We start from the raw sequence: 10,889 nt of genomic DNA, 5'->3' as shown, positions 1-10,889 counted from the left end.
AGAGTGTGCACTTCATGGACACCCCCATGTCCAAAGGAGACTCAAAAATCGCTCACAGTGGGTCCCTACCCTGCGCCCCGCTTTCATCCCCTCTGTGGGTTGTAGCCCTCTACTTATCTCTCAGACATCTGGGGATGCAGGTCCGTGTCAGGTGCAACAGAAGGAAGCCTCAACATCTGGGAAGTTCCTGCTGGCACTGTTGTTCAACAACTCCCTGTTGTTTCTCAGCCAGCTACGTGAAAGAAATCCAAATATCAGTGCATGATCTCTGCAGCACACTGGCCAAAACCCAACAATTCTGCCACTCACCGTTCTGCTAAGAATGCCCGGCTCCTGGGGCCGCACCCTTCGGCCGCGCTCCGAGGCTGATGCCATTGTCACGGGGTAAGCCTGGGTTAAAAGAAGACGAGGTCATGCGGCATTGCTGAAACCTGAGCGGACCCTCGCTCCTCCTCCCTGCTTCCCCTACTCACCGCAACTCCTTGGCAGGTGCCCAAGGCCACCCGGATGGCACATTTAAATAGAAAAGTTCTGGGCTTCATCACCAGGTCCTGTAACGCGTCCACAGGGCTCGCACATGCAGGGAACCCGGTGCATCGGCCGGCTGGTGACGGGGGCTTGGCAGGCTCCGAGTGGATTGCCTAAAGCACAAAAAAGAGAATGGAAGCTTAGAGCTGCACCAGAAACTGAGACTGGAGCAATAACAGCTACTTCCCTCCACTGCTCACCTTGACTACTGGTATCCAGATTTACTTCCTAAAAAGAAAGACAAAGAAAAGAGCTGTAACAGAGTCACCACATACACTTCTGCTGCAGAGACAAATGGTGCCTCACCTGCTTGGGGGAAACCACTCACCCGGGATGGGGCCTTCTGGCACACATTTAATCCATCTGAATCTGAAAAAAATGTCAGGACAAGAGTCAAGCTGTTGCAGGATAACTTAAGAGCTCCAGATATCTTGTGCCCATCTACAAATCCCACCTAGAGTCCAACTACACCCCACATTACAAACTTCAAGTCCCCGGGACTTCTCCTATTGCACCAGGCTATGTGGCAGGGCAGAGCAGCTCCGGCACAAATGTGTGTGCAGACACCCATGACACGGGACAGACAGGACGTGACAGACAACGGGGACACAACACGGACAGAAATCTCCTGGCAAGGAAAATGGCTGCGAGGACTGAGAGAATGCAAAAGGAGATGACCGAGGGGAGACCGATGGTGAGCTGACGAGGCTCAGAGAAACCTGGAGGAAGAAGATGCTAACCGAATGATTTATTCCAAAAACTGTGAAGATGGATGTCCGAGAATCCTATGGCCAGAAGCTTCTACCTGCCCTCACCTTCTCACAAGTCCTAGTCCGCCATAATGGATCCTGGCGGGGCAGAGCTGTCCATACAGCTCAGAACAAGACCTGAAAAGACAGCTGACCGGATGCTTCTAAAGAGACAAGAGAGTTTGATGCCTGTCTGAGCTCCTGAGGCGAAAGTTCTATGGCCTAGCTGCCAGGACGAGGAATGCAGAGATCACAGATGCTAACAGTGATGCCAGGGTGTCTGACAGGCCCCTCAAAGGCCTAAGGTAAAAGACATGACATATCCAAACACACATAATACACAAAAGACAAGTGACACGATACACGCTGGGACTGCTCTGCCCTGCGCACCTCAGCACTGTGATCCAAAGCCAGGCTTTGCTTTTATGGGGCCTAAGGGGCCACTTCAGGGACACCCCCCCCATCTCCAAAGGGGATTCAAAAACCCCTCCCAGTAATTCCCAAACCAGCACCCTGCTTGCATCCCCTTTGTGGGTCGTGGCCCTCTACTTATCTCTCGCACATCTGGGGATGCCGGTCTCGGCTTCAAAGAAAGGCCACCTCGTCAGCCGGGAAGGTCCTGCTGGCACCAGGCTGATGTCTCTCAGACAGATGTATTAAAGAAAACCAAACATCAGTGCCCGATCTTGGCAGCCCATGGGCCAAAACCCCACAAGTCTGCGACTCACCGTGCTCCTAAGAATGCTCAGCTGCTCGGGCCGCACGCTTCGGGCACGCGCGGAGACTGAGGTCGTCGTCACAGGGGTTGCCTGGGCTAAGAGGAGATGAGGTGATTTGGCATGGCTGAAACCTGAGGGGACCCTCGCTCCTCCTCCCTACTTCCCCGCCTCACCGCAACTCCTTGGCAGGTGCCCAAGGCCACCCGGATGGCACCTTTAAATAGAAGAGTTCAGGGCTTCATCACCAGGTCCTGTAACGCGTCCACAGGGCTCGCACATGCAGGGAACCCGGTGCATCGGCCGGCTGGTGACAGGGGCTTGGCAGGCTCCGAGTGGATTGCCTAAAGCACAAAAAAGAGAATGGAAGCTTAGAGCTGCACCAGAAACTGAGACCTGAGCAATAACAGCTACTTCTCACCACTGCTCACCTTGACTACTGGTATCCAGATTTACTTCCTAAAAAGAAAGACAAAGAAAAGAGCTGTAACAGAGTCACCACAAACACTTCTGCTGCAGAGACAAATGGTGCCTCACCTGCTCGGGGGAAACCCCTCACCCAGGATGGGGCCTTCTGGCACACATTTAATCCATCTGAATCTGTAAAAAATGTCAGGACAAGAGTCAAGCTGTTGCAGGATAACTTAAGAGCTCCAGATATCTTGTGCCCATCTACAAATCCCACCTAGAGTCCAACTACACCCCACATTACAAACTTCAAGTCCCCGGGACTTCTCCTATTGCACCAGGCTATGCGGCAGGGCAGAGCAGCTCCGGCACAAATGTGTGTGCAGACACCTCTGACACGGGACAGGACCTGACAAACAACAGGGACACAAAACGGACAAAAATCTCCTGGCAAGGAAAATGGCTGCGAGGACTGAGAGAATGCAAAAGGAGATGACCGAGGGGAGACCGATGGTGAGCTGATGAAGCTCAGAGAAACCTGGAGGAAGAAGATGCTAACCAAATGATTTATTCCAAGAACTGCAAAGATGGATGCCCAAGAATCATACAGCCAGAAGCCTCTACCTGCCCTCACGTTCCTTCGAGTACTAGTCCGCCATAATGGATCCTAGCAGGGCATAGCTGTCCATACAGCTCAGAACAAGACCTGAAAAGACAGCTGACCGGATGCTTCTAAAGAGACAAGAGAGTCTGATGCCTGTCTGAGCTCCTGAGGCGAAAGTTCTATGGCCTGGCTGCCAGTCCGAGGAATGCAGAGAGCACAGATGCTAACAATGATGCCAGGGTTTCTGACAGGCCCCTCCAAGGCCTAAGGTAAAAGACATGACATATCCAAACACACATAATACACAAAAGACAAGTGACACGATACACACCGGGACTGCTCTGCCCTGCGCACCTCAGCACTGTGATCAAAAGTCAGGCTTTCCTTTTATGGGGCCTAAGGGTGTCCGCTTCATGGACACCCCCATCTCCAACAAAGGAGACTCAAAATCCCCTCCTGGTGGGTCCCTACCCTGCGCCCCGCTTTCATCCCCTCTGTGGGTTGTAGCCCTCTACTTATCTCTCGGACATCTCGGGATGCCTATCCTTGTCAGGTGCAAAAGAAGGAAGCTTCAACATCTGGGAAGTTCCTGCTGGCACTGTTGTTCAACAACTCCCTGTTGTTTCTCAGTCAGCTACATGAAAGAAATGCAAATATCAACTCATGATCTCTGCAGCACACTGGCCAAAACCCAACAATTCTGCGACTCACCGTTCTGCTAAGAATGCCCGGCTCCTGTGGCCACGCCCTTCGGCCACGCTCCGAGGCTGATGCCATTGTCACGGGGTAAGCCTGGGTTAAAAGGAGACGAGGTCATGCGGCATTGCTGAAACCTGAGCGGACCCTCACTCCGCCTCCCTACTTCCCCGACTCACCGTGACTCCTCGGCCGGTGCCCAAGGCTACCCTGGTGACACCTTTAAACAGAAAAGGCAGAGGCTTCATCGACGAGTCCCGTGATTCTTCCGCAGGGCTCGAGAGAGCGGCGCACCCGGTGCGTCAGCCGGTTGGTGACTGGGGCTCGGTGTACTCCGAGTGGATTGCCTAAAGTGCAGAAACAGGAACAGAAGCTTAGAGTTGCACTGGAAAGTGAGACTGGAGCAATAACAACTGCTTCTGTACCCTACTCAATGCTCACCTTGCCCACCTCATCTTGACTGCCGATATCCAGCTTTACCTCCTAAAAAGAAAAAGGACAGTGCTGTAACAGAGTCACACTTTACATTCCCCCTGCAGAGAGAAACAGTGACTGACCTGCCCGGGGGAACCTCCTCACCCGGGATGGGTGGATGGATTTTGCCCTGGATTTTATCCTTCTGCGTCTGAAAGAAAGCGAGGATAAAAGTCAAAGGGCTGCGGGATAACTTCACAGCTCCAAACATCTTCTGTCTATCTAGGAATATCATCTAGAGTCTGGCAACACCCCACAAACTGCAAGTCCCTGGGACTTGTCCTCTTGCAGCAGGCTATGCGGCAGGGCAGGGCAGAGCGGCTCCGGCACAAATACGTGCGGACACCCGTGACACGGAACGTGACAAACAGGGGGATGACAAACACAACACATCATGCTTGTGGTGAGGGTCTCGAGGGGAAAAGGCAAAAGGGACCCTAAAGACACACTAGGCAACATGGTACACTGGACAACACGACATGGACCAGAACTGTTCTGCGCTGCCCGCCTGAAAGCTGCCATCAAAAGTAGATCCTCTCCCTTTAGCTGTCCTAAGTGGCCCCTTGGAGAAGATTACTTTTCCCTCTGCTATTTTTTAAATCTGTCCCAGGAACTCCCAACCCACTACTCTCCCATCATCCCATCTCCAGGACGTGACCCTGACTTATCTTTTGGATGATCGGTGATGAGGATCCACGTTGCACCTGAAATGAGTCTGCCTCGGAGGGCTCCGTGATCACCTGTTAGCCTCTCGGTCAGCTACAATAAAGAAAAACAAAACCAAAGTATAACTACAGAGTTATGTGGGCCAAATCCCAGCGAGTCAGCTACTTGCCCTCTCCTGAGTGTGCCTGGCTCCTTCAGGCTCCAGCTTCATCCTGATTCCAAGGCTGTGGCCATTATTATGAGTGGCACCTGGGTTAGAGAAAGGCAAAGTTAAATGGCATTCCTGTGAGTGCAGTGGATGACCTTGTGTGCTGTAAGACGTGTGAATGCCTCTGCTCAGCTTCTAAAAGGCCTGGGGTGGGGGGCTCAAATAAACACCCTTTCTCACCCTGCTGCCTTCAAACCCATGCCCCCAACAATAACTCCTAACCGGATACCCGCTCACCCTCCCTCTCCTAGTCACAATCCTCAACTCACCTGAAGCCTCAATCTCAAACATCATCTTTGACACTGGGCAGATCCCTCTTGTGACATGATGAATCTGCTGAAAAAAGCATTGCAGTTGACACAACCTGGAGCCTCTGGAAGCTGCACTCTTTCTAAAAAAAATACAAAACAAAATAAGAACAAAACCAGAAATTACAAATGCACTTTACCACCCCTAAACACAAAACCCAAAATTGTGAACTTAAATACTCCCTGTATTCTATGCTGTTTTCTTCACAGTATCTTCAAAGCCTCTGTTGCTTTAGATGCCCAGAAACACCTGCTGAAAACAAGCTGAGATAAGCTGAAAGAGCCTCTTACCTGAAATGAGAGGAGAGCTCTGATCCCAGCACATCCCAGAGAGGGAATGAAGGCCCTGAGCAAAGGCTGGGGTTAATATACCCCTGATGGTGCCCGCCTCTCGTTCCCATGGCACCCAGGAAAAGGGAGGGGGGTGAATCCCACCCGGTATGAAAGCCCTCAGAGCAGTTGCAGCTGTTTGGCTCCTCTGACTCAAATTCAAGGGGAGCAAAGGGCTTGTTATAGAAGAAAACTCTTCTGAAAAATAACAGCACTATCTTTTTTGCAATAACTACTGGGAGTAAAAGGGCAGAAAACTGGTAAGAAATATAACTTTCTGTTTAGGCAGCATAACTACATAAGTTGGCTAATTTGCTGTGAACTTACATAATTATTCCTTAGTGGCTATTAAGTAGTACTTCATGTGTGACTGAGCCCGGTGGAGAAGAATGCTTATGATATGAATCGTCTAAGTCTCCTTGGGACCTCTAATTAGGCCTATCTACATTATAAGTAAAAATAAGAAAAATAAAAGCTTCCCAGGCAGTGTAAGGGTTAAGTGCATGCCAGGCTTACCCTGCTCTGAGATACTTGGTCCTACAGCACAGAAAGAAGGGCCCTGAAATGTATTTTTAAACCCTTAAAATGCTGAAAAAGGCAGAGCTTCCTTCCAGTGAACCCCTTAAACAGAGGAAATGGGGCAGTTACCTCTACTGAAACTAATACAATGGCAAATAAATAGCTTCTGCCCTTTAATTTACTCTGCTTAAGTACTGGGAAAAGAAGGGTTTTCCTCACTTTAAATCTCTCCAGTGATGAAAAAAGAGGGATTTTTTGCTCAGTTCAAACTCTTATGGAGAGATAGCTGGGCTTCTCCCTCAATTTAGGCCTCAGGACAACAAAAAGGGGCGGCTACCCTTAATTCAAACCCATAAGAAACATTGTCAAGATTTTCCCCTTCTATTTAAACTGGGGAATAATCGAAAATGAGGACTCCCTGTCAATTAACACCCCTAACAGCATAGAAAAGGCAGGGATTCTTTCAACTGAGACCACTAAAATTGCAGGGGAAGCAGAGTCCCTCCCAGTTTGAACACAAAAAATAAAGGAAAAGGAAGCTTTTTCCCTTTTTTCTAAACCCTTTTTCTCCTAATAACCCCTCTCCTTTCTGGGAGTGCTGTGGAGGGTCTGGAGGCTCTGGGGAGGGACTGGCACAGTAAAAGGGGAAAGTTGAAAGCCCTCTCCTGGAACCCCACGTGCTGCCTGGCCTGCTCAGATGCTGCCCCTTGGCAAAAGGGCTCTTCCCTTGCCGTTTTCTCAAAGAGTTGCTCCATGCGCGGGTGGGTCCGGCTGCTCCCTAGTCCGTGCTGGATGCTCTGACCGTAGTTCCTGGAGGGACCCTTGGGATGCCCCTGTTAGCCCCTCTGGACTAGCAGCTCCCTGTGCGGGTGTGCCTGGGTAACCCTCTGAAAGCAGCTGGTCACACGGGGGGCTGCTAGACCTTGGAGTGGGCTTGAGGTGAAGAAAGGTCCTGTGAGGAGTTCCTTCCCCTGCACAGCCCTTCGTCTGCCCCTTAAACCATGGGGTGCCAGACTTTCCTTTCTAAGGAAATTAACCGTCTTTCCTCTCTGTGTGCCCGTGGCCGAAACTGCGATTCGGCCTCCAAAACTGCAGAGAATGATTTCTCACGGACCGCGGCTGCCGACGCCGAGAACTCTTGCCGCCCTTGGAGTGCCACGTGCCTCCTGCGAACGGACGTCGACGCGCAGCGGGGGTGAGTTTGGCTTTACGGGGAAGAGGGCCGGCGCAGGATTTCTCCGGGAGCAAAGCTGCCCCCGCCGAGAACTCGGGCTGCCCTGGCAGTGCCGAGCACCTCCTGCAAACTGGCATCGGGAGACACGGGGGCTGAGTTTTTCTGTGCGGAAGTTCTCCCAGACCAAAGCTGAGAGCATCTAACCCTAACCACAAACACTTAGCTGGGTCTAAAACTTACAACCTTCGGACTGGCAGCGTGGGACCCAACCCGCTGTGCCGCCGCTGGCCCCTTGCTCAAGCATTCCACTGCAGTCCTAAAACTCTGCCTTTTCTGAGGGTGTTTTCTCTGACCCTGACCATAATCTTCCAAAGACTCATAAAATGGCTTTGAAAAAGCCCCAACAATACCCTAAGTAGTCCCAGAAAAGTCCCTTCCAAAATCTCCTAAATACCTTTAAAAGTCCTGGAAAAAAAGCCTCACAAAGACATGCTCAGTCTCTGAACTCTATCTGTCTAGCCCACAGATGTCGTCCCTACCTTTTTGCAGTGGGTCCGTTGTCCGCTGAGGGTTCTGTCATTGTGCTGCTGTGTGAGGGTTGCTGTCTGGTCTCGCTGTTAGGGTTGCTGTGTTGTGCTGCTGTTGGGGGAAAAGGCTGTTTTTAGGGGGGCTGCTTAGGCTGAGGTTAGGGCTGGGGTGAGGGGTGGTACAGCTGTACCCTGTACCCCTGATCTCCAGTGGACTGTCCAGCCCTCAAGCCCTGTCCCTTTACCCCTCAACTGGTCCCTCTGCCCCCCAGCCCTCAGCTCCTGTGTGTCACCCTTGACCCCTCTCCTTTGCCCCTCAGCCCCCAGCTTCTCTGTGTCACCCTACAGCTGCCCCTGCCACCCTCAGCATCTCTGTGTGTCACCCGATGTCCCCTCTCCCTCTTCCTCCCTCAGCTCCCAGCCTCTGTCACCCTCAAGCCCCCACAGTGCCCCTCAAGCTGCCCCTCAGCCTCTATGTGTTGTGCCATGAAAAGACCCTAAAAAAACCTAAAAATTCCCTGAAAATCTCCTGATCTTCAAAATGTCCTAAAAACCCCATGAAAACCTAAAAACAGCCTCAGAATGCTGTTAGAATACACTGGAAATACCCTACTTTTAAAAAACCCCTAAAAATCCCCAAAGAACCTTTAGAAATCCCTAAATATACCCCTAACAGTCCAAAAAGAGCTCAAAAATACCCCAAAAATCCTTAAAATGCCCTGATAAGACCCTAAAAAAACCTAAAAATTTCCTCAAAAACCCTAAAAATACCCTAGCCCTAAAAAGTCCTCCACATACCCTCAATAGTCCTAAAAAACCCCCAAGAACACACAAATCCCCCCCCCCCAACCAATTCTTAAAAGTACTAAGAAAGCCCTTAAAATACCCTAACAAAATCTTTTAAAAGCTCTGAAAAAGCCCTAAAAGTATCCTAAACATTACCAGAAAATTCCTGGAAAACTCCTCCAAAAAAGCCCTAAAACATCCTTTTAAAGCCATGAGAAAAACCCTAAAAAAAACCCTAAAAAACTGCTCAGCACCCAACTCCTACCTGTCACTCTCTAGACCACAAACATCATTGCTACCTTTTCATTACGGTTGCTGCCTGCTGGGAGCAGGGGCTGGGAGACTTCTGGGGCTGTCCCAGCATTGGGGTTATTGCCTTGTGCTGCTGTTGGGGAAAACTGGGGTCCTAGGGGTGCTCTTTAGGGTGACCTTGGGGTTGGGTTGAGGGCTGCTGCACCTGTACCCTAACCCTACCTGGTACCCTGTGTCCTTTGTACCCCTAACCCTCGATGTGAGCTCTCCATCTGTCAAGCCTCCCCCTCCTTGCCCCTCAGCCCGCAATGTCTGCGTGCCACCCCGAGACCTCTGACATTGTTCCTTGGCCCCCTGGCCTCCACTGTGCACTCTCTGCCTGGTTAGGGGTGGTTTTTAGGGTAAGGTTAGGGGTGGTGTGAGGGCTGGCTCACCTGTCACCCTCAAGCAGCCCCCACTTTGCCCCTCAAGGCATCTGCTCCCCCTCACCCTTTTCTTGTCACCCTCAAGTTCCCCACTCCCAGCATCTCTGTGCCACCCTGGAGCCCCCCAGTTGCTCCTAACGCCCCCTTCTGCCTCTCAGCTCCCCCCATCCTCTGTGTCACTCTCCAGCCCCCTCCCCTCAGCCCGCAGCCCCTTGTGACACCCTGCAGCCCACAGACGTTGTCCCTGCCTGTCTCGCCTGGGTGTTGTCCTGCTGCGAGAGCTGCGCCGTCCTCCGAGGGTTCGGGCTCCTGCGTGCTGCTGGAGGGGACTCACGGGTGGGCGGTGGGTGAAGTAACGGATGGAGCGGGAAGTGTGGTGAGACGGGTTAAGGGCGGAGTGAGGGATGGAGCAAGGGCAGGCTGGAAAATAGAGTAGGGTTAGGAGCGGAGAAGGGGACGCAGCAGTAGGGGGCTGAGGTGGGGAGGTGAGTGTTAGGAGGAGGCGTAACTCCGTAACTCCGAGACCGAGTCTGCAGCCAACGAACTCTGAGTGACCTGGGAGTGCCGAACGTCTTTGGCAAACTGATGTAAGGAAACTGGGGTGATGAGTTTTGTTTCCCTTGGAAAAGGGATGGCATCTGTGTCCGTGGGCCTCCACCCTGCCCAGGACCTTTGATCTCGAGTGGGCTGCCACCTCCTAAAATTCCAAACATCGCAGGTGAGACAGGGGGTTGCAAATTTTACTTGGGGTAGAAACCAATTTTGGATTTAGCTGAAGTCTGCTGGTGAAACTTGTGTAGTCTGTTAATCGGTGTGCTTACAAAAAGGCCTGCAGAGAGAACAAAGGAAGTTCTCTGTTGGAAAAAGAGAATCTGGGTTACAACCGAGTGCACAGCCTCGTCCCTGTGTGAGTAAAAGTTTGAGGTTTTGCCGGCAGTGTCACTGAGTGCTGAGGGGTCCCCTGGTCGATAGGGCAACTCGGGAGGGTTTGCTTCAGGCTTTGCTTGTGAAAGGTGTGAGAAAAGCAAGCAGCTCTGAAGCAGATGAGCCCCCTCTTGCCTGTTGAAGTGTTGGATAAATCAAAGATAAACCTCAAGGTCCCTTCCCACCCAAACCATTCCGTGATTCTTTGCCCTGGAGGCAAGGGTGCACCTGTCACCACATTTCTCTTCACAGAGAAAAGCAAGGCACAATTCACCCCAAGAATATTTCTGGGATTCACATTCTCTGAACCTCAGAGGAAGTAAAAACAATTCTTATCTCATTTGCTGTGCCTGTGTTTGTGCCGAAGTAGAATGCAGCGTGGAGATTGTTTACCCAAAGTGATGGTGTTTTGTTTCCTTGGCCTGTCGGGGCCAAGTGTGTGTGTGTGTCGGGACTGTTGGGTGACAGTCATGAGTTGGGTGCGGGGTTGAGTACTTGGCAGATTGGGTTTAGATGTAATGTAATATAGTATAATAAAGCAATTAATTAGCCTTCTGATAAGGCAGAATGCAGATTGGAAATATTTGCACATATG

At 51.3% G+C, this 10,889-nt stretch overlaps 2 long non-coding RNA genes across 2 annotated transcripts; both read right to left on the bottom strand.

The window, feature by feature from the left end:
- Positions 1-554: 554 nt before the first annotated feature.
- Positions 555-954, bottom strand: LOC136565216 (uncharacterized). Its single transcript, XR_010784822.1, has 3 exons — positions 857-954; positions 729-756; positions 555-641 (listed from the first exon to the last, which is right to left on the bottom strand). It is a non-coding gene; the product is annotated as an uncharacterized lncRNA (long non-coding RNA).
- A 2,968-nt stretch (positions 955-3,922) lies between these two features.
- On the bottom strand, positions 3,923-4,329 carry LOC136564920 (uncharacterized). Its single transcript, XR_010784784.1, has 3 exons — positions 4,259-4,329; positions 4,143-4,184; positions 3,923-4,048 (listed from the first exon to the last, which is right to left on the bottom strand). It is a non-coding gene; the product is annotated as an uncharacterized lncRNA (long non-coding RNA).
- Between the last annotated feature and the right edge of the window lie 6,560 nt (positions 4,330-10,889).

Source organism: Molothrus aeneus, chromosome 20, assembly GCF_037042795.1.
Source record: "Molothrus aeneus isolate 106 chromosome 20, BPBGC_Maene_1.0, whole genome shotgun sequence".
Classification (NCBI taxonomy): domain Eukaryota; kingdom Metazoa; phylum Chordata; class Aves; order Passeriformes; family Icteridae; genus Molothrus; species Molothrus aeneus.
This window is presented reverse-complemented; position numbering and strand designations above follow the sequence as displayed.